The sequence below is a fragment of the Falco punctatus genome (assembly GCF_963210335.1).
Source record: "Falco punctatus genome assembly, chromosome: 5".
NCBI lineage: Eukaryota > Metazoa > Chordata > Aves > Falconiformes > Falconidae > Falco > Falco punctatus.
The window spans coordinates 30,407,168-30,428,376 of NC_137584.1; positions in this window are offsets into that span (position 1 = coordinate 30,407,168).

The following is a 21,209-nucleotide window of genomic DNA, read 5'->3' on the forward strand; positions in this document are numbered from 1 at the left end:
CTTCCTGCCATACTAGCGAATATTAGTCTGATCTTCTGCCACAGCAGGAGGAATTTTCTCTGCTGGTTGTGCTGAAGAAAATGGGCAGAACATCATGTTTTTATTCCATATTCAGGCTTCAAGGCAGGAGGAAATTCAGATGATGCTGGGTTTCCTCCAAAAGAACTCCATCTTCTAGCATCATTGTCATCAGTGTTAACATATACTATTTTGAGGGCAAAAAAGAGAATGTGAGCGCACCCTAGTCTTCTCTCTTTGAGTGAGAATGGGATCAAAGAAATACAGACAGCAAAAAATGACAGGACTCAGATTCATTACCACTAGGTCCTTGAAGTTCATTCATCCACAGGGTCCTTACATTCAACCATAACAGTTAGACAGTTCACCCTTCAATTCAGCAGTTAGAAAGAAGGGGAATTATTAAAGTCTAAAATGTTCCATGATCTTTTGTTTGACAAATGCTTTCTGATCACTGCAAAAACAGACTAGCGATACAATCATGGTGTAACCTGTAGGAACCAGTCACGCACTCAAGTACATCATGAATTTTTGAAGACAAGGAGAGGACTAAAACTTATAATGTCTTTTTAGAACACAAAAAATACTCCAAGTAGGGAATGTACGAAGTATCTTATAGCATGCAAACAAATGTTCTGCAGCCCATTCTCACCACAGAAATAAAGGGAATGCCAGCATCAGTAATGAAAAACACTTATAGAACAGTAAGTTGCCTGGAAACAGATAAACGTATTTAAACATTCATACTTTCTTGATGAATCCACAGACAATGTTGAGAGGAAAAAAAGTAACTTTCATATATGCTTATGTATTACATTTATGTGGCAAGGTTTTGGCAGTAGGGGGGCTACAGGGGTGGCTTTTGTGAGAAGAGACCAGGAACTGCACGTATTGAACAGAGCCAGTTCCAGACAGCTCTGGAATGGAGCCATCACAGGGCAAAGCTGAGCCCATCAGTGATGTTGGGGGCTTCTGTGGAAGAACATATTGAAGAAAGGGTAGAAATGCTGAGAAAGGAGTGAGAAAAAATGTGAGATAAGCAACCTTGCTGACACCAAGGTCAGTGAAGGTGGAGAGGGAAGAGGTGCTCCAGGTGCCAGAGCAGAGATTCCCCCACAGCCTGTGGTGAAGACCGTGGCAGTGCAGATTGTCCTTCTGCACCCATGGAGGACCATGGTAGAGCAAATATCCACCTGCAGCCCATGGGGGCCTACACACCACAGCAGTAGATATGTCCTGAAGGAAGCTGCACTCATGGAAATTCCATGCTGGAGCATGCTCCTGGCAGGAGCTGCAGCCTATGGAGAAGAGCTGGTCTTCTGGCAGGACCTGTGACACCGCAGGGCACCTATGCTGGAGCAGTTTGTTCCTGAAGGACTGGACCCGATGGGAAGGACCCCCACTGGAACAGTTCATGAAGGACTGTCTCCCATGGGATGGACCCCATGCTGGAGCAGGGGAGCAGCATGAGAAGGAAGGGCTGACAGAAAATAATTGTTATGAACTGACCACAATTCAGCATCCCTGTCCTGCTGAGGCACTGAGGGCAGGGGAGGAAGAGGAAACAGAGTCAGGAACAAAGGAATGAAGCTGAACCTCAAAAGAAAGGTGGGTGTGGGGGAAGGTGGTTTTAGTATTTTTTTATTGTTAATCATCATAGTAGTCTAACTGAAAATAAATTAATCTTCTGCAAGTCAAGTCTGTTTTCCTGCAATAGTAATTAGTGAATGATTTCTCTGCCCTTATCTCAACCCATGAGCTTTTCTCATCTTATTTTTTCTCCCTGTCCTGCAGAGAAGGAGCAGTGCGAGAGCAACCAACCAAGACTAACCCACCACAGTTCATTTTTTTGAGACATAAAGAACAACTAGAATAACAGAATGAAAACACATAGCTGACTGTCTATAGCAGAAATACTTTGTACTCTCCATCTGATTTCAAAGTTTGTTTATAGTGATAATATTAAATTATATAAAATGTTGCCATTATAGTTTTTCATAAGAATCATAAACCAATTTTTTAAAATTACATAGGTATCATACTCGTATTTAAATTTGGTCCACATCTGAATGACAACCTAACTGAAAATCCTGTAAATCACAAGATTCACTTATGACTATTATAGTTGTGTAATAGTTTATAGATAAAATTACACAGGACAGCAACTACAAAACACCCCAACCAATAGTATTTACAGAATCCCTATTACTTAATGTAAAGAGGAAGAAACAACTGCTGTGCCTCTGATTTGTACATTACAGCTTTTCTGCTGCATTAACAAACATCAGTCAAGTACAGCTGGTGTATTTGATCACCTTTAACAAATCTGTTAATCTTTCTTTCATGAAAAGGGGTTATATAAATCAGCTTGTTCCTTTGAGCATTCATTGAATGCCCTAAGATTTAATGAAACCCACAGATACAGAACTAGAAGGGACCTCAGCAGTTCACCTGGTTCACTGACAAGATCATCTGCTCCTACATGATCCCTCAGAGATGCTTCTTTATTGTCATTGACAGAGATGTCCCAGCCACCCAGGTACTCTATTCCAGATACTCAGAGTGGGAAGAAAGGGGAGGAAAAGACACAAAGAACCCAGGGATGGAAATTAAAAGGATAGCAGAGGTTTGCCTGTGGTTGGCGAACATAAAAAAAAGATGTTGCTTACGGGGAAGAGGAAGTAGGAGACTGGAGGCACATACCTTTAGAAAGAGAAGTGAAGTTGCAAAAGCACGGCCTTAGTACTGATGGTTAGGATCTTGTTTCAGCTCTGTTTACATGTTAGGGATTCTTCCTTGCAGTCAGAACAATGCCAAAACCAGGGTGGAAATGAAAGGGTGATGGACAGAACAATTTCTGCAAATTACATAATTTCGTGTCATGCTATTGTTTTTTAGTCTTCACTCAGATGAGAATTTCAACGGGAAATACAAACACAAGACCTTGTGTTTATAGTTCAGTTCAGTTTTTGCTGATGTTCATGGACAATTTATATGGAGTTCAAATAAGAATCATATCAGATCCTTCAGGACAATGTCTGCTTGAGAGTCACCTGGGTTTTTAAAAAGGTATTGAAAAGCTGGAATGCACACTCAAAACTCAGAAGTGCTAATCTGGAGGGAAAAGTGCAGCTGCTCCATTCCCCTCCTGTAAATCCACATGTGTGCTCTACTTCTTTTGTACAGTTTTTGAACACCTTCTGACTTTCCTGTGGGTTCTATAGATGTGGGGAGAGTACAACACTGATTTCATTTTGTGTTTGTGAAGGGGAGAAAATTGGTCTTGGTAATTTTCTAATGAAAACTTTAAGTTCTAAGAAATTACGTTTCATTCATAATTCAAGAGTACAAATATGTCAGCCCACCTGACAGTAAGTCAACTGTGCACACCTAATAGCAATTTTGCACTTCAACAGAGCCTGCTATAAGAATGAGGGATACAAGATTAGGACCTATTTATAGACCCTATTATGGCTTAGCAGGATATAGATCTAAAGGCCATGTGATCAGATGTTTTGTTATTCTAACACAAATTAAATGGGATTGGATAGCTGCACACGCTCCTTCATGGAGCTGGATCAAAGATCGTGCAGGTGATGCTCAGGCAAGTCTGAGAAGGTACACTGCTCCTGGCATTTCCTGGAGCCAGGGATGAAAAAAACATTGGCAGACACGCAAGAAGAGCTTCCAACCTGACAATGTGGAAGTGTCAGCAGACGTAATGCTGACAATGAAGAAACTGTAATTTCTCTCCTTCCTCATTTCTCCATATGTTTTATTATATACTTCAAGGCTGTGAATTTTCAGGAAATTTAACATTACAAGGTGGGAGGAAGACAAAGAATCCTAACATGCAAAAGTATATTAACCTCCAGGATTTGCTGATCCATCGATTTGTTAGGGTACAACTGAAATTGAAGGTCAGTTTATGCTTACTGCGGGTCAGTAAAGTGTTAGGAGCATACTTGCCCCAGGGTAACAAATGAACTTCACAGACCAAACTGATAGGAAAATAGAGAAACATTAAAAACTCTGAGGAGATTTTAGCATGTCAATGGTCCTGGAAACTAACAGGTACTTCCCTCTGGGGTTTCAGCTTGTCCCCAGGATATTTCAGCATGGATCACCAATTCAAGGATTAGTGCATATATTTCCTCCTCCCAGTGTGGGAGCCATTTGTACAGCTGCTGCTTTGGGTAACATTCAATAATCTTTCATTCTGAAAATTCATAAGCATTCATGGAAGCCAAGAAGTTCTTTTTGGACATGCACTGCCTCTTTGCTTTGGCTTCCACACATTGATATGTATATGCAAGGCACAGAAAAAGCTTTGTAGTGAGTTTGTCACATTCTAAGAGTGAGAAATCATGGAAATAACTGGCTGCAGCTTTAATGCCTCTAAATTCCCAAGGCAGAGCACTAACAGGACAGATGCATTCAAAAGAATGAAAGCGGGTGAATCTGGAACTGAAGCAGGGCCTAACATATAGGGACAGATAAACCTGCCTATAGAAAAGAAGGACGCGTGGAATTTTGCCAGTAGTCAGCTGAAACTGGCTCTGTTCGCAGCCTTGAAATGTATATACTGTCTCCTCTCCAAGCTTTCCTTTCTGCTTGATTGCTTCTGCTTCCAGTCCAGAAGACCAATCAAATTCCAAGAGATTATTCTATTGGGGTTTTTTTGGTTTGTTTTCTTTTGTTTTTTTTTTGGTTTTTTTTTTGCCCACCTAGTAAGTAACAGGATGATCTGGAAACCTTATGAGAGCTGTACTTTAACTTGGCAGACAATCATAGCCCAAACAGAGCCCAGTCTAAAACCCTGAAGTCAGTAGAAAAGCTCCCCATGCCTGAAATGCATTTAGAAGTCCCGTGCCTGCATATGGCTGCAATGGTATACTTGGTGGGGGAAACATAATGTGACTTCAGTCAGGCTCCAGCTAGGATGAAGCATGATGTAGGGAACAGGGATAAAAGAAAAGCTAAATTTCTGAGTGTTTTTCCGAGCCAAACAAAGCCGCTGATCTTTCTGGGGGTTTCTTGGCACTTCTAGAGCTACTGGGAATTTGAATGGTGCCTGTCTGGGGATAATTGACTCCCTCTGTAAGCTATTGTGATTCTCAAAAAAAGCAGCATTTTTCTCAGTCTTTCCAGGCATAGTCATAATAGAGACTAGACAGAGCAGGAAATGGAATGGGATGTTCTACAAGATCTAGATTAATGCCCATGAAAAGAAACCTACACTCCTGGATCACTTCAACAGGTGATGACCCAGTTACATTAATAATTCATTACAGGATTTTATTCTCCTTATTTACACATGGTACTCCCATTTTGATTTGTTTGAGTGGTTTGTCCACAGCAGGACAGAAAAGGTTTAAATCTCTGGTTTCTGCTATGCATGTTTTAAGAAAGAAATTAACTGTACTGTGCAAAGGCAAAAGAACCCTGAGCTACAGAATCTGACTATGCTGAAAATAAAAGCAGAAACGGCATCATAGCAGGGAATTGTTACAAGCGCAAGTCACTTTATTTTTAAACTTCATGCTTTATTAAGGCAGGCCATGATTCAACTTGTTGATGAAGTGGAAATTTTCATTTGGTTTAGTTTTGCCAGTTCAGTAAGTCTGCCATTATTGGTACACTTTTGAAAAGAAAACCTAATAATCTCAAGGCATTTTTCCAACTACTATTCCAATCAGTGTATTTGATTATTTTGAGTTTAAACACTGTGCTGATACTAAAATGAATTAACTTTTTTTTTTTTTTTATCAAGCAGTTAATGAAAAATCTTGTTAATTTTAAGAGTTTTAAACTAATGTTTTCTCCACTGTGACCTGAGTGAGCCAATCCATATCAGTGAGTCTGATCATCTTCTCTCTGTCCAGATCATCCAATGCTTGGATCCTTCGGGAGTAGAGGATGAGAGAGGCAATTGCCTTACCAGTAACTTATGCTAATTAAATTCTGCTAATAAAATTCTGCAAAGATTTCTTATTAACAGTTTTATTGTTGCTTTTGAGGTACAAAAGTGCTAAATATTTTTCATTCTACAGAATTCCAAACAGAACTTCACCACAAGCACATGCATTTATTATTAAACTGCAACAATGCCCAAAGCGTGCTCAGCTTTTCTGGTTTTCCTTTTCATGCAAAAGAAACCAAAGTGAAAACAATAAAATTAAAACTCCAGTAACTACACAAGATAAGAAATTTCTTGTGTCCCTATGGGCATCCAGACCACACACCATTATTATTATTATTATGGTATTGCAGCAGATTGAGCGCTAGCTAATTGCCTTTTCTCTAACTGATTTTTGTTGTGGTGTTTGTTTTTGTTTTTTTTTTAGCTAGAAGCATGGGGGAGGTGGAAAGAGGCTGACTCAAAATTTGTAACATCCCCATGATAAAAGAACCCCCAAAAGGCAACAGCTGCTTAAGGAAGTAAAAACATTGTATTTTCAGAGGCCATTCAAGCAAAGTATAATTTTCCTCCATGAGCTCATCACCTAGACTGTCTAAAGACATCACATTCAGTTGCTGACAAATGCCAAAAAAAGAGCAGGACTGTATATGCACAGAGTATTAATAATCGCTGTTATTGTAACCCTCTATGCTACAAATATTGTAAAAGTTCACGTGCATTATACTTTATGATAAACATTATGAGCGCTATTTAGAATAGGAGAGGGGAAAAAACTAAACGGTGAATCAGCATTTACAAATGAGGGATCCTGCAAACTGCATCTGCGTTTATATCTAAAAGGTAAGGCACAGGGTGCTGAAACTCAGACTCCTAACTGCACTGGGAAGCAGGAAACCAGACTGAAGATAAAGGCAGGTAAATGAGTGAACAAAAGGCAGAAGCAAGCCCAAGGCCTCACAAGAAGCAGAAAGCTCAGCAGCAGCTGGCTAAAGGCAACGGCTGACAGGAACAGCAAAAAGTGGGCTACTTGCTCCCCAGGCCAGCGTCAGACCTAGTCCCGAGGAATTCATGCTGCCAGGCAAGGTCGTTCAAGGAATGCTGAAGCCCAGCTTTTCTGTCTGTAATACAGTAGATGCTAAATTCTAGCTGAGAAATATTGAAGCACAGAATTACACTTTAGGTTTTACCTACCCTTTCTTAACCAGTCTTAGGTCTTGTCAAATTTAAGTGTCTTTTTCCCCTTCATTTTTTCTCGATGTTTTTTCTGGGCTAACTTATTCAGTGCATTATCTCAATCCAGATCCATCTCCAATAAGTAAAGCAGGGAGTATAGACACTACAGAGAATTTATGTCCAAAAATGTGGCTTAGGGGCAAACCAGCCAGTGTAGGTGCTAGTGATGCCAGCTGCCACATTTGAGGGCATGGTGCTTTTAGGAAACAAGCAGAAGAATGTGTCAGGGCTCTGGGGAAGCACCAAAAATAATAATCTGCTAGATTTTGAGTCTCAGATTTAGGTTTAGGATCACTTAACAGTGTTGTCTCCAAAACATGGACTATTTATTCTATAGAAATGCCCTCAATGCCTACCAAAGATCTCAGCATGCCCATAACATGAGCTTTAATCCTGTTTGCTCTTTTACCAGTGCATCTTCACTGATGCACTCGCAGAGAGATGTAAGTTATTTATCCTCTCTGCTAATCTCAGTTCAACAAAGCACCAATGCACAGATTTTTGAGTACTCAGGTAATGTTGCAAAAGCCATGTTACTGAACACTCTGCCAGTGAGTGGCATGAGCCCCCCTGCATTACAAAAGAAGCGCAGGTACTAGGTAAGCACAGGGTACTGGGAGACCACACTGATCTCTGCGGCTCTGATCACCACATTCATGCACCAGCTGGACTCCAGCCTGCACAGAGCCAGAACAGAGGCATGGCTGAGAAAAAGATCTGGATTTCTGCTGAGAGGTGAGGGTGGGAGGACAGAGGGATGTTCACATTAGTGTGTCAGGGTGGCAAATGATAGAGTTTCTACAAGGGCTGATAAAGCCATATTAAAAAAAATAGATTAGAAGGCACTTCTGGAGGTCACACAGTCAAACCTCCTGCTCAAAGGAGAGTTACCTTCAAAGTTAGACCACGTTGCTTAACACTAACATCAGAGAGGAAGAGACTGCCCAGCCTTTATACTACAAAATAATAGAAATAGCAGGTAGTAGTAACACATATTCAGCTAAAATTCATAATTGAGTCTTAGGTTCTTATTTTTTTCTTTATCATTTCAAAACTGGTTTGCGAAGTAAAAGAAGTTGTCCCTGTGACACATGTTATCATTGTCTATAGTTTTATCCTTTGTTACTTCAGCCTTTCTTCTGACAGTGCAGGTAATGAGTGAAGCAAGTGGAAGATTGGGAATTGGAGACCTGATCTCAGACCTGGTTTTACAGCTGTTCACAGAATGGTCCTAGAAGTCTACTGCAACCAGAAACAAGCCCTAGCCAGAACATAACCCTCAGCTTGGAAAGCATCACAGTTTGAAGTTCTTTCACTTGCCCCCTCCCCAGACCAGTTTTTTAAACCTTTTATCTATGATAATACAGTGATTTGCTAGCTTATCCCTCACACACACCAGAGTAAGACATGCAGTGTAGTGGGGGAATGCAGAGGTCTGGCAACGTACAAATAGGAAGTAGTTTTATTAACAGAAACTGTACCTCCTTCCTTGATTTTCCCCTCACTAAAAATGTTTAATCCTGTTTATGTGACCATTTGCTTCTGCCTTCTTGAATACCAGGGTTGAAGTATGGGTAACCAAAATTCGCATAATATAGTTCAGTACTCAAAATAAGTAATGAAAATTCAACGATATTGCTAATCGAAATTATAAAGGATTGGGTTAAAATTTTAAGCCTCCAGCAAAGGTGGTGCATGTCAACACTACCCTGGCAGTGACTCTGTGACTCAGATGTGCAGCTCTTTTCCTCAATTCCTCCTTGCTCCTGGCACATAGTAGTTCACTCCTGAGCTACTCCAGTTGTAAAATCTGACCCACCCTGCAATGCTTCATCTCCTGTTTATATAACCCTTTGCTTTACCTTTGTTTTCCAGATACATTGCAAAGGCAGAGGACAAGAAAGTAAAACCAAGGACTCCACTTACCTCCCCCTGCCTAGAACAACAGCTAGGTAGTTACCTAGATAAGAGCTGGGCATGCATTTTTCAGACAAGGCAAGAAATTAAACTCGAATTAAGTGGAGGTGGGTGTGGAGAGAAGAAATCACATTTAACTACCTATTTAACAAGGCAGACAGAAAAAAAGCCCAATAACTCTGAGCTTCAGAGCACAGACAAATATAGGAGAACTATGTTGCTGAAAAGTGAGAAATTATAAAGCTGTGGGAAACATCATGAAATTATTGAGATAAAAAAAGCTTAACAATACTGGACATTTTGAGTTCTTTACAGACAAAATATTAATGGTTTAATAACTTACAGAAGGGAAATGACACCTAAAAGTGATCTCAGAAAAACGTAATATTTTCAACCATATTAGGAAAAAAGGTTTTTCTTAAATTATTTCACCTGACTTTCAAATTCATGATTCTATCTTTAAAAGGAGGAACAGGAAAGTCTAAAAAGGCCATTTTCTGTGCCACATTCAATTGAACCTTTTCCTCACCCCAGATCCACTTCTCCCACTGCAAATTAGTTTGACAGGTTCCTGGCAGGGCTTCAGCAACTTTTCGTTTCTCTGGAATTAGCAAAAATGCTAATTTGGGCAGTTTGCTGCTAGTGCAAGTTTTTTAGCCTGGCTGGAGCTTCAAGGCTCTTTGAGATAATATCAAATCAAAGAACAAAGGGGCACCTGTCACGAGCCCCAAGCGAAGGAAACAGATATTGCTGGAGGAATTAAAATGAGATTTCTTTACACCAAATGTCAAACACTGTAAGCGGAGTGCTGTAGGAACAACTGGGGTTGCTAGCTCTAGATCAGAGTGGAGGGGAGAAGGGAAGAGGGAGGGAAATGTGTTGTGTTTCTTTCAAACAAGGGCTGGCAATGAAAGGGTGGGGATGGCCTTAGATAAGCTTCCTGATCAGCTTCCACTGAGACACTTGAAACAATGGGGTGGCAGAGCCATTTGCAGGCTATGGGACACGTATGTCGGACTACACCCCTTCCTCTTGGATGAGGTTATGGCTGCGCTCATCCGGATAGCCCTCAGCACAAGAGTGACTGCTTCCAGGCTGCTGTGTCCAGAGCTGACGGCGGCATGGGCACAACGTAACACCCTAACCCGCCCGCACACCCTAACCCGCACATCGCAGCAGTGGGAAAGCATTCCAGCAAAAGCCCTCTCAGCAGTGTGACACAAACAGCCTTCCACACCCTCTGCTGAGACTTCGCCATCTGCAGTACCAGGTTGTGGCCCTGCCTGTAACCTTTTCCGATTAGCCCAGACTAGAGTCTGCTCTAATTAATTGAACCAGTTTTCTATTGAAAGTAGGGTCAAAAGATGCTTTTTTTTTGGTTTTGTTTTTAATTGTTTGGGTTTGGGGTTTTGGGGGGTTGGTTGGTTGTTTTTAATATTTATGTCACAGAACATGAAGCCTAGGCGAGACTACAAGGGGAAGTTCTTAGTGCTGAATCCTCTATAGAAGCATCTGGGACATAATATAGGCAGTCACATTGCACAGTAACAACCTCAGCACAGCACCATAGTGTCGTGCACAGCCAGCACAGTTTATTTCCAGCTAGCTTGACTATTCGTGGCGGCAACATAGATTACAAAGTGGGGGGGAAAATATCTCTGCTAGTTAAACAGGTGTTTATGCCACTCCAAGGTCTGTTTTTCATGGAAAATTGTCTTTGTAGGACAGCTTTAACCCTTGATAGTCAGTAGTATGGATATTTTCAGATATAACTGCAAGATTCATATACTCCAAAACTCACATGTAAAACTGCATAAATCTCAAAATAAAAAGAGCCAAGAACCACAAGAAACACATCACACAAATCTCCTACCGGAAAAGACTGATGCATACTCAGTAGCTGATATTTCTTAAAAATGTTTATACTTGCTGAGAAAGTTATTATACTTTCTGTCAGTGGTTGAAACGAATATTTTGAAATACAAATGGTGAGGAGAAAAAAAGATCAAAATATGACCACCTTTTCTTCCATTACCTGCTGCGGTTCCTCCAGGCTACCATTATTATGTGTAGGCTGAATTGAAATCTAGAGCAAAATGTCACACTAAGCCAAATTTAAGCTCTGACCATTTCTTCAAATGTGTGATATACCAGAGGTTTTCATTAACAACCAGTTACCTCACAGGTTTGTCAAATAAAAATAAAATAAAGTATTTATTCTCCTATTATGATTCTACAGGCATCCATCACACAAAACATCTGTCACCTCAAAACATATGTATATACATACACACACACATTCAGAGTCCTGAAGTTTACTTTAAAATTTTGCATTTCAGCTAACATCCTCAGATGAAGTTTCACAAATCCCCAGGCAGATGGAGGCTTTTTCCTCCCATAAGACACGTGGTTATGTTGTAGTTATTTCTTGTCATGGGATATTGTGATGGCTTACACTGTTTCAATTCCCAGGCTCCACAGAGAGGCAAGTATTTAGGGAAGTATCAGTACATTCTTGTCCTGTTCTTATATATCTCCTTATCCACCTCCTTGACCTGGTCAAGGTCAGGGGAGCTGATCTGGGGGGACCCATGGCCATTCTTTTGCCAGGTCACAGCAGCAGCTCTCAGGGAACTGTAGCTGTCCTCATAGTATATAACAATCTTATTTTAGGTCCTACTGCAGTGTGCATTTTACTTTATAAGGAGTGTAAACCCTGTGATTATGACAGTTCCAGAATCCTTCTGGAATCAGCATGGGTTTGGTCTTTGTTTTCAGGCTGGCACAGTCATCCTCCTGTGGCCTTACCCAAAACTGAAGTCTTACGTAGAGAATTACAAGTTTATATGACCCAACACTTATATCTATGGTGATTTTAGATAATACCATGCTTGTAATAGATATAACCCTCATGTTTTGGGACACACGTCAAGGAATTACTGCCTGATGTTATAAAGAAACATTCCTTTGGGCAAGTTATAATCTAATTGTCCCTTTGCAGGGATACTGACACTTCCTTCCAAAGCACCCGGAATTAACATCCAAAAGGAAATACTCCAAAATCCTGCTTTTCCAAGGATTAAAAGATAAGCTTGCCAAATGTCTCAAGAGACTGAAACAGAAGATAAAATCCTACCATATAAAATGAGATGTAGTTTTAAGACAGGCAATACAAAGTCAGTATCACTTTTGCAAAACTGCCAGGTAATTGTGATCTTCAGACTTGCTTGGAAAGGTGCACTAACTCACCCGTGGCAAACAAGTCCTAGGAAATACTGTAGGAATGTCTGTCCATTACTGAGGTTAACCAAATGTTAGTGGTGATATTATTTCTATGAAAAAGCGAAAACAAAGGCATTCTAGAGTCATGTACCTCACCTTGACAGTCTATGTAGAGGCCATGAGGAAAGTCTTTAATGTGCCTTCAATTGTGAAACAGGCTGGAGATGCTCTGCAAAGAGTGGTCTATATTATACAGCAAATTACATGTTATTAGGAAAGTATGAAGAGGTTCAAATTACAAATCGTGCAGTCTTGGAGGGGTGAACCAAAATATAAACTGCTGCAGGAAAACAAAAGAACTCTTTGGGGCATTTGGTATGCAAAATTATATCAGGCAAGTTGAAAGCTGTATTTAAATCTACTTCTAGGAAAAGCATTAAACAGAAATGTGGAAGCAATACTTCAGAGCACTTCTGGACTGAAAAGCCCCTTCTTCAATAAACTTATGAGAATTCCTGTAGCAGTCATACATGTCAAATGGTCAAAGTCACATCCATTGGAACTAAAGATCTCTTTGTTAGTAGGGAAAAAAGAAATTACAAAGCATGTCTAAAGAACCTTCATGGCAGACATAAAGCCCTCACAGACACCCTCTATTTACCATCTAGGACTGCGCTGCCAAAGCAGAAGCATAACTCAGAGCCTTGAACCAAAGCAAACTTTATCTCTGAGAAGCCCTGTCCAGCTGGGGAAAATAATGGCCAGAAGAATACAGGCAACCTCAACTTCACATGTGATCAACACTCCTGAGACAACTCCTGAACCAACAGCTTGGAATGGAGTTATGAGTCTATTGATTTTACTCTGTAAACATATTTCCAAATTCTGTAACCTGTTGTTTGACCTTTATCTTAGTAGAAGAAACCAAGATATTTAACCTTTAGCCTGACCTAGAAATAAGCGTGAAACAACATGCACAGATCACTGTCCTACGGAGAGAGCAGAAGGATCTAGATTTTTTTTTGAGTTTGCTCCATCTTCATGCTGCTGGGTTCTCAACACTAGGGATTTATCACCATACTACAAGGCTGCTTTGGGGACTGGTTGCACAAAATAACACACTCATGGAACATTACATCAAGCTGTACTTCTTCCAAGGGTTTGAAAGTAGCTTATGGAGCCTCCTCATCTAACCTGAACTCACATCTGTGCTTTAAATCACATCAAGCAGGGATCTGACCTTGGCCTCAGAAAAGCAGTCTAACCACTAGGTTACTGTGGACTAGCCAGGTTTGAAAAAAAACCTCAAGAAACCTCACCTTAAAGCAAAGAAATAAGCTCAACAAACATTTGTCAAAACAAATGGCCACAAAACATTTCAGTTTCAATTCATCAGCACTTTCAGATGAAAACAGATTTTGTGGTAATATCCTACCCAGCTCTAGCTGCTTTTCGGATCATAGGTACAGACTGAGATGAGGCAGAAAGCATTTCTGAGGAAAAGTCATCTATAGACAGATGGTTGAGCTGTGACCCAGATTCTCTCTACACCAGTGGAAACCCGAAATAACCCTATGGAGTATAGAAAGATAGAAATTACTCTGGTACTTCAGCTGTGACAGGACTAGCAGTTCAAGAGTCACAGGCTGGGTTTCTATATTCCTCAATCACTAATGCATGTTTCTTATGAACTCTGGAGGAAATTATGAATTCCCACACTACGCACAGTATCACAGGGGAGGGCAACGGGGGTAAAGATGTTGGTGGCAGAATCCATGCACCTCCCTTGACAGCTAGGTAGCTCTGCCTCCAGATAGCACTCATATAAAAAAGATCTATATAATAAAAAAGTTTTTTTCTACTGAAGACTCACTGATAAGTTGAATATAAATAGCCAACCACTAGCTTTATAAGTATGTTGGCTTAATTTAAGAAAACCAGTGATAGCAAATTGCTATTTACAAAACCTGATGCTCTGACCAGAACAATATATTTCAACGTGTGGCAGACACAGAACAGAATGAGTAGCATTAGCATTGACCTTAAGTCAGCATGTTGTAAAGAAGCTCAGCACTGGAGAGATGGTTTTAACTCCACAATAAAAGGAAACGCTGCATGTTTCTCATGTGTATCAACTCTGCTTCTGCTCAGTGCACTGTGAAAAGCATTATCTAAATTGATAATAAGCTCTTCCATTATAATAGTTGTATATCTCTATGTGGTTTGGCAGCTGCTGACAAAATTAAACTTTCTTTGACTAACAGGGAAAACAAGCACCTCTTGCCAATAAAATAAAATAAAATAAAAAAATCACAAGTCTTCCACTGTACTAGCAACCAAATTTAAACTGAAACAGTCCACAAAAAGAACCAAAAACCTAGCCCTTCTTCATCCTCCCAACTCCCTGCCAGTCTGCCCAAATTATGGCTTTTGCAGTTGAAAAAATGAAGGGTAAGAAGTGCATTTGTGTTGTTGCATCCAAGATACCTTAAAACCTGTTTCTGTGGCTGGGATTGCTCAAGTCCTTAGCAGCATATCAGCTATTCTCTACATAGTGTTCCTGCTAGGCCCAGCCCAACAAGTAAGTTTAGATAAAGCCCACTAGTTCTGGCCCCATGTAGAACATTTCCCAAAGCAGATGATCCCCTTTTTTATCTCTATTATGCAAGGGGTCTATGTTAAGGTTCTTTCTGCCTTAAAGGTAATTATTTAACTCCCAGGCTCCCATGGAAGACTGCATTTTTGTTTAAAAAGAATAGGGAACCTGTGTGAGGGGAACACTTCTCTCAGTAGGTCCTGTTACTTTCTTTCACCCCAGGTTAAATAGCTAAATATTCACTGCAGCAAAAGAAACTGGATAGTAACAGAGGACTCAAAAATTGCCTGGTTAGGACAGCCATAGCAGGACAAAGACTGACACAGCTCTGCTCTGGACCCTACAGAAAACACACAAATACTGGGAGGGTAATGTACTTCCAAATTCTGGTGTCCCATGAACCAGTTTCTAAGACTTCTGTATAGTCAATAATGTCTAGAGAGAAATTTCAGACAACCTGAGGCAGACACCTATCCTGGTCAGCTGAAGCAGCACCTATCCTTGTAATGCTGAAGAGCATTTTAGACTTTTCCGTATATGCTGTATATGCTACAAACTGAGCCAACAAGAGCAATGCATCCTATTCTGTATGTCTAGCATCTCAGATGACTGCCCTATTTTTTCTCACCTTGTAGTTGAAGAGGAGCTAATGCTGCTTCCTCCTCCTGTATGTGCGTAGAGACCAGCTTGGCATGTGCGATCAGAGAACACCTACCCAACTAGGTCAGGAAGCAAAATAAGCTACAAGCATCCTAGTTCGTGGATCTCCAGGAGGCCTCAGCTGCAGTTAGCCTCAAAGGTGTTAGAATTTTGGGGGAAGTGAGAAACAGGTTAAAATTGAGAAGACTTGAGACTAAATCATCTACATTTTGGATTGCTAGGGATTGAAGAGAAGAGGAATGGAGAAGTCAGCTGACCAGGACATGCAGCACAATCTGTAACACAATCACCAACTTCTCAAGTGCAATGCTCTCCAGCAAAAAAACAGCAGTATTAGATATGCCTATACATTTGTGTCCTGGTGAGGTTTTTATTATTTAGTCCCATTTGCTGCAGTACGAACTGCATTTTACTATTCCTTCTAAAACCTTTAATCTTCGTATGAGGTATTTTAAATTATAAGTACTACATGAACAAGAAAATTATTCTATTTTACTAAATAATCCAAATACATTTTTAATTATTTTGCACAAGCATTCTTAAAAAATCTTTCAACAATACTTGCCATCCCAAAAGAACATAAGAATTTAATATTACACATCTATCAACATTTATTTATTATTTGCTTAACCTCCTTCATGGCTTCAGATTTTATAACTATTTGCAGCAGCAATCCTCCAAAATAAAGCTGCGTTCTCCATCATTTCTTATACTGTCACATATTCTTCCTTTAATGTATGTTGCCAGGTAAATACCTCTTCCTTATTAACAGCAAGGATGTAGCTCTATTCTCATAAAGATTTACTACTCAGGGGAGATCTACACAAGGCAAATTATGTTAACTTGCTCTTTTGTAAGACCTTTGATTTTTTTTCTTGCCTGTTTAGATGTATGCTTCATACTGCACCCTGTTAAACAATAATTACTGCATGGTAAATGTATATCCACTTATAGATATGTGGAACATTAAAGAAGTTGAGAAATTAGAAATAAATGTACTGTCTTCACAACATTTCTGAATAATCCAGGTCAAAGGGCTATTTTCTGCTCAGCTCCACCTTCACACTTGCTGGACCTTCAATAGAAAATATAAATCTGGACTAATGCTTTTAAACTCCTTTAATTCTCTCTGTGGAGTTAGAGAGAATAACAATCATTGCCACATTAAAGCTATTGGGAAAGCAACAACTGACATAATTTGGGGACAGTATCTTAAGTAAGGCTCTTTGGCAATATTAAAAGAAAATACTAAACCCTTTAATGGTATTGATGATTTCATCCACACAGGTTTAACCAAGGAGCAGTACAGTCCATCCCAGGTAAAACAGAGTCTATGGCAAAATTACTCTGGCTGTCTGAACATCAGTCAGGGAAACACCAACATTATTTGAGAAAGCTACCCAGAAGAACACCTGCAATCTGTGGGAAGAAGGACCACCTGCTCTACCGTGATGACCAAGAAAGGAACTCAGCATCTTTCAGTGCAAAACAACCCTTTCTTCAGATCAAAAGTAAAGCAGAAAGTTATTTGTGTGGAACTAGCGTCATCACAGAGAGGGAAGCAGCATGCTTGGAAGCATTTTTTCTGAAAAACCCTCAGACTCAACCCACTTGAAAACAACCCTGGAATGGAGGCTTCTACAATGATTTCAATAAAGTCTTTGTAGTATTGCAAAGAAAGTAGACTTCAAGTGTAAAATTATGTTAAATACACACAAAGTAATTTACTGTCAGTCCTTTGAAACTCCTTTTTTTTTTTTTTAATATACAACAATTCACATTAAAAGAAGCCTAGTGCTATTAATACACTATCCAAAATCACACACATCTGATCCAGACAAAATGGGTCCTTTCCTAAGGGTCTTAAATTATGGGGTCACTCCACCTCTAAAATCAAGCTCCTTCTGATGAGACATGCTGCAACTCAGATTAAACAGCATATGAAGTCCTGTAGAAGTGTATATTAGAAGAAGCTCATTCAAATCCTCGTAGTGTATAGTATAATATATAAGCTTTCTTCATAGAAGTTTTCCCCGGAAAGAAAACAACAAAGGTAATAATGGCTGGAGTCCTTACAAGGCAGTCCAAGTTTTCAGGGTCTTAACTTTTCTTCTCCTCAAACCAGTGTGCCCCCAGTCCAGCCAATGTGCCCCAGCTTGTTGATCTTTTTATAAAGATAATTCACACAAGACTAAATTTCAGTTCCCCACCTACAAACTTATGACAGGTTTTCAGATATCACTATTCTTTTTTGTGTCCGGGTGGAAGGTGATTTCTTGCTCAAAGAAAGAATAAGGCTGAGGAATGTTCTACAAGGGGAGACAAGAAAGATACCAGTAATTTTTTTTTCTCTCTTTTTTATTTTCCCTTCTTTTTTTTTAACCTAGTTGAAGATTGGAGTCTACTGTACTTGAAGAGAGGGAGGAGGAGATTATGACCATGAATATGTTTAATTGTTTGCATAGATTGGACTAACATTTATAGAGAAAACTATAAATTTCCAAGATTTTCAGCACACTTGACAGAGCAAGACCGAAGAATCTACAGCACTTTAAGGGGAAGAGTCCAGTTTTTTGACAAGAAATTAAATTGATATTTTCAAATAGAACTGGTCTTAAAAAAGAAGAAAATTATGTATAACGCATTTACCATGTGCGAACCAAAACCCTGAAATGGAGAAAAGTATTCAGAGTAAGTAGTTTAACAGATAAGCCTTTAATTAAAAAAGTGGTGATTCCAGTTACCTGTGAAAATGAAGTGCTGGCTTTACGCTCAGCTTTAACGTGTCATGTGACATGTCAACTAGTACAGATAAAACGTGCTCCTGCTTCATCGTTTATTCCAGTCAGGGTATTTTTAACTGTCCTTAGTACCTGAATTGCTAATGTTTAACTAACTGTTTCACTTCGGAGGTCTCAGCTAATTCCAACAAAAGCTAATAAAGGCAAGTTGTATTTTAGCTTTGCCTCTCCTACTTAACATCTCAAATCTCATTTGCATTTTTTTCCAGTAAAGGTCTGTGTAGTTTACATACATAAAAAGGTATATATATCTACATATATAGATCATTATTTTACTATTATAGTGAAAAGAAAAGAAAAGAAAAGAAAAGAAAAGAAAAGAAAAGAAAAGAAAAGAAAAGAAAAGAAAAGAAAAGAAAAGAAAAGAAAAGAAAAGAAAAAAAGAAAAAGAAAAAAGAAAAGAAAAGAAAGAAAAACAAAACAAAACAAAAGACTGCTGGTATTGTGCCTTCAAGGAAACATTGCTGGAACTGATAATCCCTAAAAGCTACTTTGATCTGGATTGTTAATACTCACCAAAAATCTGCCATTTTTACCTTTCCTTTTGGATATCCAAACTCTGGTGTAGGTTAGATGTGACAGGGTAGAGGAAAACAAAAAGCTAGAATATTTTTATATGATTATATTTCGATTTTTTTTTCAATATTATGGATATCACTACTGTTGCTACTAATAGTAGTCAATTTACTACTTCCACACAAGTTTTTGTTGCCTTCAGTAAATTTAAATGTGGGCACCTCCGTTTCCTGAGGCTAGAACAGCAAGCAACCTCTGTGCCCAACAGTACACAAAAGATTATTATATAGATAATAATGTTCAACTGCCTTCACTTAGTTGCCTTGTGTGCAGGTACTCCATCTGTGGCTGGGTTAGCTTTTTAGCACATGAATGAAGTAAAAACTCATGCTCTGCATCCCAAAGCAAAGCCTGTACTCTTCTACTCATGGTATGTATTGAAGTAGTGCAAATAGCCCTCTGGGTCCTACATAGTTATATGTTGTTCTCTCCTTAATAGCACCAGGAAGACCATAGATTATTTATTTGTGGAGGGTCTCTTAAAGAAGCTGCCTGTACACTGCACCCTGTGCCCTTGGCAGATGCTCTCACTGTGCTTGCTGTTCAGGGTACACAAAGCCGGTAACTTTGGTTCAGACCAAAGTGTCCTTTAGATCAGTACCTGGTTCTGGGTGAAGGTGGCTCCTGGTTGACCTGCCTTTGGCTGCAGCCAGTTTGGTTGGAGCAATATCAGGAGGAGGAAGCTTTCCAGGAGGAATTTCAGCTACTGCATGGCTCATTTCTGTTGTCTTGCCTTGCGCTTCCTGGGTTAGGCCCTGCTGGGCAGTATCCACTGGCTCCTGGGATGCCTTCAGTAGGTTCTCTTGAAGGGTGTGCTGCTCAATGTTGCCTTCTGGTTTATGTCATTCAGTGGTTCATTCCTATAGTTCATTAGTTTTTACTTTTTAATTTTGGCCCTCCTTTCCCCCCCTTTTTCTGTGTAAGAGTTGTATTCCTTCCACAAATCTGGTTGCAATAGGTGTCAGGCTACTGTTTAGCCATGCTCTTCATGCACAGCCCTACAACCTAGAATTTGTGGACGGGAACTTTACTTCTGTTCAGGGAGTTCATCCTGGTATACAAAGTCTATCATCCTCTCTGATGTATCTTTATACACCTCAGATACCTGCACAGGAATCACAAACAGAAGAGACATAAGAAGAGCTTTAAGCAAATTAGCTTATTACTTCTGTGCTTCCTCTTTCTAAGCATTCAAGTTATCTGCCAGATGGCTGTTCACTGAGTCACATTTCTCCCTCACCATTGTGTTTATCAACTATTTAGGTTACAACAGAAAATCCTTTAAGCATGACCTTGTCTCCTGAGGCCCTAATTCAGCAACACATTTAAGTCTGCATCAGCATGCAGTCTGGTTCAGTGAAATGCCATCAATTTCTTTGGTAACTACCATACACCTAGCACAAGCAGCTTGCTGAAATGGGACCATACTACCTTTTATGTATACAAGCAATATTTTCAAGCCAAGTCAAAACAATCATATCAGAGAATAGATGGTCATGAAAGACACAATTTTTTATGGTGGGAAAGCATACAGTTAAGAGGGCACGTATTTATGAATGTCTGTCTGTAATTAAAAGTAATTTCCCTAGTATAGACTTGAGCAGAGATGATTCAGTATCACTTCTTGCTGTAAGATCACGGAAAACCAGAAGACTTTTACAAAAAAGCAAACCCAAACACAACCTAATCTAAGTATTCCAGGAGATCAACTATTTCCAGGAGGTTTGATTCAAATGACAAGAGAGAGAAGGATGAAGCAAAACAAGAAAAGATCATGGACTTCAGTTATATTTTATCTATGTAAATTAATCTTGCAACTGTCCAAGAAACATAGCATTCAAAACAGAACTATTCCAGTGAAAATGCAGGGAACAAAACAACCTTGCATTGCTGGACCTAGAATTTTTTTTCTTGCTGTTAGCAGATTGAGACACACAGGGTAGCTCTGGCAAAACACTAAGGTGCAGAACAATGGTAATTAATCCACAAAATCCAAAGTAAAAGAAAAAAATAAATTTAAAATAATTCCTGGCAGATTAGGGTGCCTTAGAGAGACAATGATGAAGATGTGAGATGCAGCACTTTTAACACTGCAGGCAATATTAGGATCAGTGTGTTAAAACACCCTGACAAAGACTGATTATTGTGTTTTAGTCCTGTTAACAGGAAAAAGGAAAACATCATTTGTACATTTGAATTTTAAATGCAGTTTATCCTTTACACAGGTTTTACTCCATATGTAAGCAGGTAACTCAGGCTATCT